Source organism: Capra hircus, chromosome 18 (assembly GCF_001704415.2).
Source record: "Capra hircus breed San Clemente chromosome 18, ASM170441v1, whole genome shotgun sequence".
In the NCBI taxonomy this organism is placed as follows: domain Eukaryota; kingdom Metazoa; phylum Chordata; class Mammalia; order Artiodactyla; family Bovidae; genus Capra; species Capra hircus.
The window spans coordinates 3031340-3037997 of NC_030825.1; positions in this window are offsets into that span (position 1 = coordinate 3031340).

Genomic DNA, 6658 nt, shown 5'->3' on the forward strand with positions numbered 1-6658 from the left:
CCTGGGTTCGATCCCTGGGTCAGGAAGATCCCTGGAGAAGGAAATGGCAACCCACTCCAGTATTCTTGCCTGGAGAATCCCATGGACGGAGGAGCTTGGTGGGCTACAGTCCGCGGGTTGCAAAGAGTTGGACACGACTGTGCTACTTCACTTTCTTTCACTTTCACATGCATTGAATGTACCAATACACAAAACCATTACGGATAGTGAGCAAAATGAATTTGAAGCAAGCAGATTTTCTTTTCCCTTCGCTTTTCGGGTTGGTAAATTTTTAATGCCCAGGTGTTAGCTAGAGTAGCCGTCTCAAACACCATTTGATTAAAATTTTGTCCCACAGACTTATGTGGCAACAGCACTTACAGGAATCTAACCAGAATCACTTCAGATGGTGACTGCAGCCATGAAATTAAAAGACACTTACTTCTTGGAAGAAAATTATGACCAACCTAGATAGCATATTCAAAAGCAGAGACATTACTTTGCCAACAGAGGTCCGTCTGGTCAAGGCTATGGTTTTTCCAGTGGTCATGTATGGATGTGAGAGTTGGACTGAGCTGAGAAGAATTGATGCTTTTGAACTGTGGTGCTGGAGAAGACTCTTGAGAGTCCCTTGGACTGCAAGGAGATCCAACCAGTCCATCCTAAAGGAGATCAGCCCTGGGTGTTCTTTGGAAGGAATGATGCTAAAGCTGAAACTCCAGTACTTTGGCCACCTCATGCAAAGAGTTGACTCATTGGAAAAGACTCTGATGCTGGGAGGGATTGGGGGCAGGAGGAGAAGGGGACGACGGAGGATGAGATGGCTGGATGGCATCACCAACTTGATGGACGTGAGTTTGAGTGAACTCTGGGGGATGGTGATGTACAGGGAGGCCTGGCATTCTGCGATTCATGGGGTCGCAAAGAGTCGGACACAACTGGGCGACTGAACTGAACTGAACCCTGAAAAATACTCAACGAGGGTGCTGGGGAAATGTGTTCCAGGTAGAATATCAGAGACAAAGAGCAAGTAGTTTTGTGGAACGAAGAGTTTCTGGAATGATGACCAGAATCAGCGATGAAGTTGGTAGGAGGCTGATGAAAAAGGACTGAGTGGAGCAGCTTAATGAGCAAATGAGTTCATTTGAGGGAACACCCCATTCTGGTGTGACTTTTAGAGTTACCTTTGTCTGGGCTAGAATCCCAGCTGTCTCACATAAGCATTCTATGATTGGGAGCATTTTTTAAAAGGAATAAAAATGTATATATTGGGCTTTAAGAAGAGGTAAAATAAGAAAAAAGGATAAAATAAGGATTAAGTGTGACAGTTTAACTGGGATCAAACAAGATCTCTTTCCTTGTTACTTCACTAGAAGGAAGCTGGGCAATTTCTCTGAAACCTGAGAAATGAATCCCTACTTCTCCCACTATGCCACTAATGCACCACAACAAATTTCAAATAATAGTGGGCTCTACGTGGAATTTTCCTTGTAAAGTGTAAGTAAAAATGTTTCGAAAAGGGTAAAGCAGTTCCTGCAGTCCTCTTCTTGCCAGGATTCTTTTTCTCCAACACTTTTTACAGTGTTAATTTGGAGAAGATTCTTTTGGACCCTGCAGATGAGAATGTGCTGGAAGAAAAAAGTAAATATGCATATGGCAGGCCATGACCTACATCTCATTATGTGAGCAGCAACCCTGGGACTCTTTTGCCAAATTATATTGATCACAGGAGTAAAAGCAGTTAAAGAACCTTTAAGTTTAATGAGTTTAAAGACAAATCATCAAAGATGCAGGGCTGTATAAAATAGAATTCACTTGTGCAAACAAAACAAACACAAATATGCTTGTACATACTACAGAAAATGTATAATACACACACAAAAGTGGTATCAGTGGCTGCTTCTACTGAGAGGCTCTAAAGTCTGGACTGGGAGGAAACTGCGTACAGTTCATCCTATGAAAGTTATTTTTCATGTGCATGTTTTCCTTTTAAAATTGTATTTCAGACAAACAGGAAAAGGAATTCTGTAACAGACAACAGTTATGATTCAAATGAAGCCCCTGCATTGCCATCCCAAGAGACACTCCCCTGAATTTTAGTGTTTATCTTCCCCATAAATGCTTTTAGTGTGTATAGATTTTTCTTAAAAACAAACTTAACAAGCCTCAGGATTCTAGACTTTCCTATGTCCACCTTCAACACCTACACAGTGTGAGACTCCTGCGAAGAAGGAAACTAGTTTCCAAAGTAGGGCATGGAGCGAGGAATCCAGGGATTTTAAATTCAATCGCCTGCATCCTGCCTCCTCTGAAATCATGGTAAACACCCATCTCACGGTTCGAGGATTCAACATCACAAGGTTAAGAGCCTTCTGCCCAGTGCCTGGTCTGTGGCGAACGTTTGATTAAATACCAGCTATTATTATTATTCCTATTCCCCATCGCCCACACCCCCGCCCCCGTTGGGGGGTCGGGAAAAGGAGACGCCTAAATACGGGAAAGAGGCTCTCACACCTACGCTCAGAGATACTCACATCACGCACAGGCAAAGCAAGCCGAAAGCGCCCTAAGGCGCGGCCACGTACCCGGCCAGCAGCCCCGGCCATGGCCACTCAGCATGGCGGTTACCTCTGCCAACTGCCGCTCACAGCCAGAGCCTCATTGGCTGATGCATGGAAGCCGGTCCCACCAGCCAATCAGAGGAGAGGGCAGCAAGCGTTGGGCCTGCGCACCTGGGTGCCTAAGTTTCCTTTGCTGTTCAATTCAGTTCAGTTGCCCAGTCGTGTCCGACTCTTTGTGACCCCATGAATTGCAGCACGCCAGGCCTCCCTGTCCATCACCAACTCCCGGAGTTCACTCAGACTCACGTCCATCGAGTCAGTGATGCCATCCAGCCATCTCATCCTCTGTCGTCCCCTTCTTCTCCTGCCCCCAATCCCTCCCAGCATCAGAGTCTTTTCCAATGAGGAAACTCTTCGCATGAGGTGGCCAAAGTACTGGAGTTTCAGCTTTAGCATCATTCCTTCCAAAGAACACCCAGGGCTGATCTCCTTTAGAATGGACTGGTTGGATCTCCTTGCAGTCCAAGGGACTCTCAAGGGTCTTTTCCAACACCACAGTTCAAAAGCATCAATTCTTCCGCGCTCAGCTTTCTTCACAGTCCAACTTTCACATCCATACGTGACCACTGGAAAAACCATAGCCTTGACCAGACGGACCTTTGTTGGCAAAGTAATGTCTCTGCTTTTGAATATACTATCTAGGTTGGTGATAACTTTCCTTCCAAGGAGTAAGCCTCTTTTAATTTCATAGCTGCAGTAACCATCTGCAATGATTTGGGAGCCCCCAAAATAAAGGCTGACACTGTTTCCACCTCTGCTGTTACTGGCAGGTAATAAAGTAACTCTTTGTAAAGGGTTGTGAGATTCAGTGTCTACTGCATGCTCAATGCTTAATAGATGTTAGGTGTGATGATGGTTATTAATACTTTACTGTCAAGCTAAGTGACTTTTTACTAGCTTTTGAGCTTGACCTTCTATCTGTGTTTGTTGTTTAGTTGCTCAGTCAACTGACTGGCTCTACTGCAACCCCTTGGACTGCTGCCCACCAGGCTCCTCTGTCCAAGGGATTTCCCAGGCAAAAATCCTGGAGTGGTTGCCATTTTCTTCTCCAGGTATTGAACTTCCTGACCCAGGTATTGAACACGGGTCTCCTGCATTACAGGCGGATTCTTTACCACTGAGCCATCTAGGAAGCCCCAGTAGTATTCTCTTTTACACAAAAATGTTACAGGAAGAGGGACTCCTTCTAGGGCTGGAAAGGGGGATCTTGTCTAACACTCAGAAATGAATTGTCCAAGGAGACCTATGTGCTTACGAGGTAAGAGACTTTATTGGGAAGGGGTGCCGGGGTGGGGAGCAGGGGATGCAAACCCAGAAGAACTGCTCTGCCAAGTCTCAGGTTTTACGGTGAGGGAATTAATTTCCTGTTTGTCTTTGGCCACTAATTCTGTCTTAGAGTCCTTTCTGGATTGTGCAGGCATTATTCAGCCAAGATGGATGCCAGCAAGAAGGATTCTGGGAGGTGGTAGATCACGTGGTGTCTCCTTTTGACCTTTCCCTAATTCTTCTGGTTGGTGGGGGCTTGTTAGTTCCCTGTTCCTTATCAGGACCTCTTGTCATTAAATACTCACTCAAATGGTTACTACAGTGCCTGGCCAGGGTGGGTGGTTTCAGTCAATGTTTCCCCTAACAAAAAGGATAAAATTTTTCTGTAATATTGAGACCAAACAGGAATCTGTGGGGCCATCCTGGGCACACAAGCCTTTGTAGGAACTAGGCTTCATTTAGTCTTCTTGACCCTCCCTGAATTCCAAAGGGTAGATTCAAACATTTGCTAATCAGGGAAGGGAGGGACTGTGGAAACAAGAGAAGAGCAGTCTAGAAACAATAGTGCAGTTTTTGGGTAAGGTCCTGGTTCCTCCTCAAGGACTGCAATACAGTATCTTTGAGTTCTTGGGCAGGAACTAAGTCCCTCCCCTGCCCGCCCCCCATCCCCAACTTCAGCCTGGGCATAAAATTCTTAGAACACCACCCTGTTACCACCAACCGATCAGAAGGGAGTCACACACCCTGCAGCCCTCACCCCAAATTTTGTCATAAAAAACTCCCCCAGACCATCAGGGAGTTTGGGGTTTTTGAGCACCATCTACCTGTTCTTGCTTGTCCCTGCAGTAAACATTTCTCTGCTCTAGATTCCCACGTTTTGAGTTGTTTGGCCTCACTGTGCAGTGGGCATGCAAACTTGTGTTCTCCTAACCTATCTTTAGGGATGACCAGCACAATTTTATATTCTTGTATTTAGATATACAAGCTGATGTAGGTTAATATTGGAGATGACGCTGGGAAAGACTGAGGCAGGAGAAAGGGATGACAGAGGATGATGAGATGGTTGGAAGGCATCACTGATTCGATAGACATGAGTTTGAGCAAGCTCCAGGAGTTGGTGAGGGACAGGGAAGCCTGGCATGCTGCAGTCCATGGGGTCACAAAGAGTTGGACGTGACTGAGTGACTGAACTGACTGAGACTCAGGGCGAGAGAGAGGGAGAGAGAGAGAGAGAGAGAGAGAGAGAGAGAGAGAGAGAGAGAGAGAGGGAGGGAGGGAGGGAGAGAGAGAGAGGGAGGGAGAGAGAGTCACTGAGTCACACCCTTGTGGAAGTTTGAATTACTTTTAAGGGGCATTTCTTCCCGGTTTTCCGGGTTTCCTTTGGCCAGTGATTTTGATTCGTCTGATTCACAATCCATATTTTGTGTATCTCAGGATCCTTCCCTGTGTGCTCATGCATCACTTAGCCAAGATGGACTTTACAGATTAGGCATATGGGTAGAGAACATCCCTTGATATAATTCCTCTTTGATCTCCAAGGAACCTTTTTTGCACATAAGTGGTCAGGGAGTTCTCTTGACTGTGAAAATAAGATGTATCTGGGTAGGACCCAGCCTCCTCCCTTCATTGTCCCACTATGCTTGTCTTGGAGTTTCGGTCCTTATGGAATGAATCTCCAATTGCTTTATCCTGGGGCCGGTGGGGGCAGGGGCGGGGGGGCCGCCATGGGGGTGGTGGCGGGGGCAGGCATCTACCTCCTGTCTCAGAGGTTAAGATCTTGGGTTTTGGACTTACACACACACAGGTTTGAATATTAGCTCTTTAACTTTTTCAGTGTGTACCTAGGCAAAACAGTTACCTCATCTCCAAATGGGATGCCAGTTGATCTGCCTTATACACAGTCGAAAAACTAAGCAAAATATAGTCAAAGCTTTGGTTTTTCCAGCAGTCCTGTACCGATGTGACAGTTGGACCATAAAGAAGACTGAGCGGTGAAGAACTGATGCTTTTGAGAGTTCCCTGGACAGCAAGGAGATGAAACTAGTCAATCCTAAAGGAACTCAACCCTGAATATTCATTGGAAGCTGATGCTGAAGCTCCAATACTATGGCCACCTGATGTGAAGAGCTGACTCACTGAAATAGACCTTGATACTGGGAAAGATTAAGGGCAGGAGGAGAAGGGGGCAACAGAGAATGAGATGGCATCACCTACCCAATCGACAGGAATTTGAGCAAATTCCAGGAGATAGTGAAGGACAGGAAAGCCTGGTGTGCTGCAGTCCATGCGGTCGCAAGGAGTCAGCACAACTGAGCAACTGAACAGTAAAAAGGAAATGTTTACTAATGCTTTGCATATAAATATTAACTATTATTTTTCAAAGGCAAATGGAAGACCGGAGGCCAATTTAATTGTCTCTCAAAGAGTAAGTTATTTCTTCCACACCAAATCCAAGGTCTGACAAGGACAAGCGTGTCCTCTGGCAAAACATATCAGAATCCGCATACCATTCTATAACAACACAACGGACACAACTAGATAAGAGCTGTGACCTCTACCAAACACACGTCACTGTCTCCCCTCATCAGCCAAATCAACCACGAGGACCTATCGTGTGCTCAATTGTGTCCCACTTTGTGACCCCATGGGCTGTAACTCGCCAGGCTCCTCTGTCCGTGGGGATTCTTCAGGCAGAAACACTGTTGTGGGTTGCCATGCTCTCCTCCAGGGGATCTCCCCAACCCAGGGATCGAACCGAGGTCTCCCGCACCGCACGCTGATTCTTGATCGTC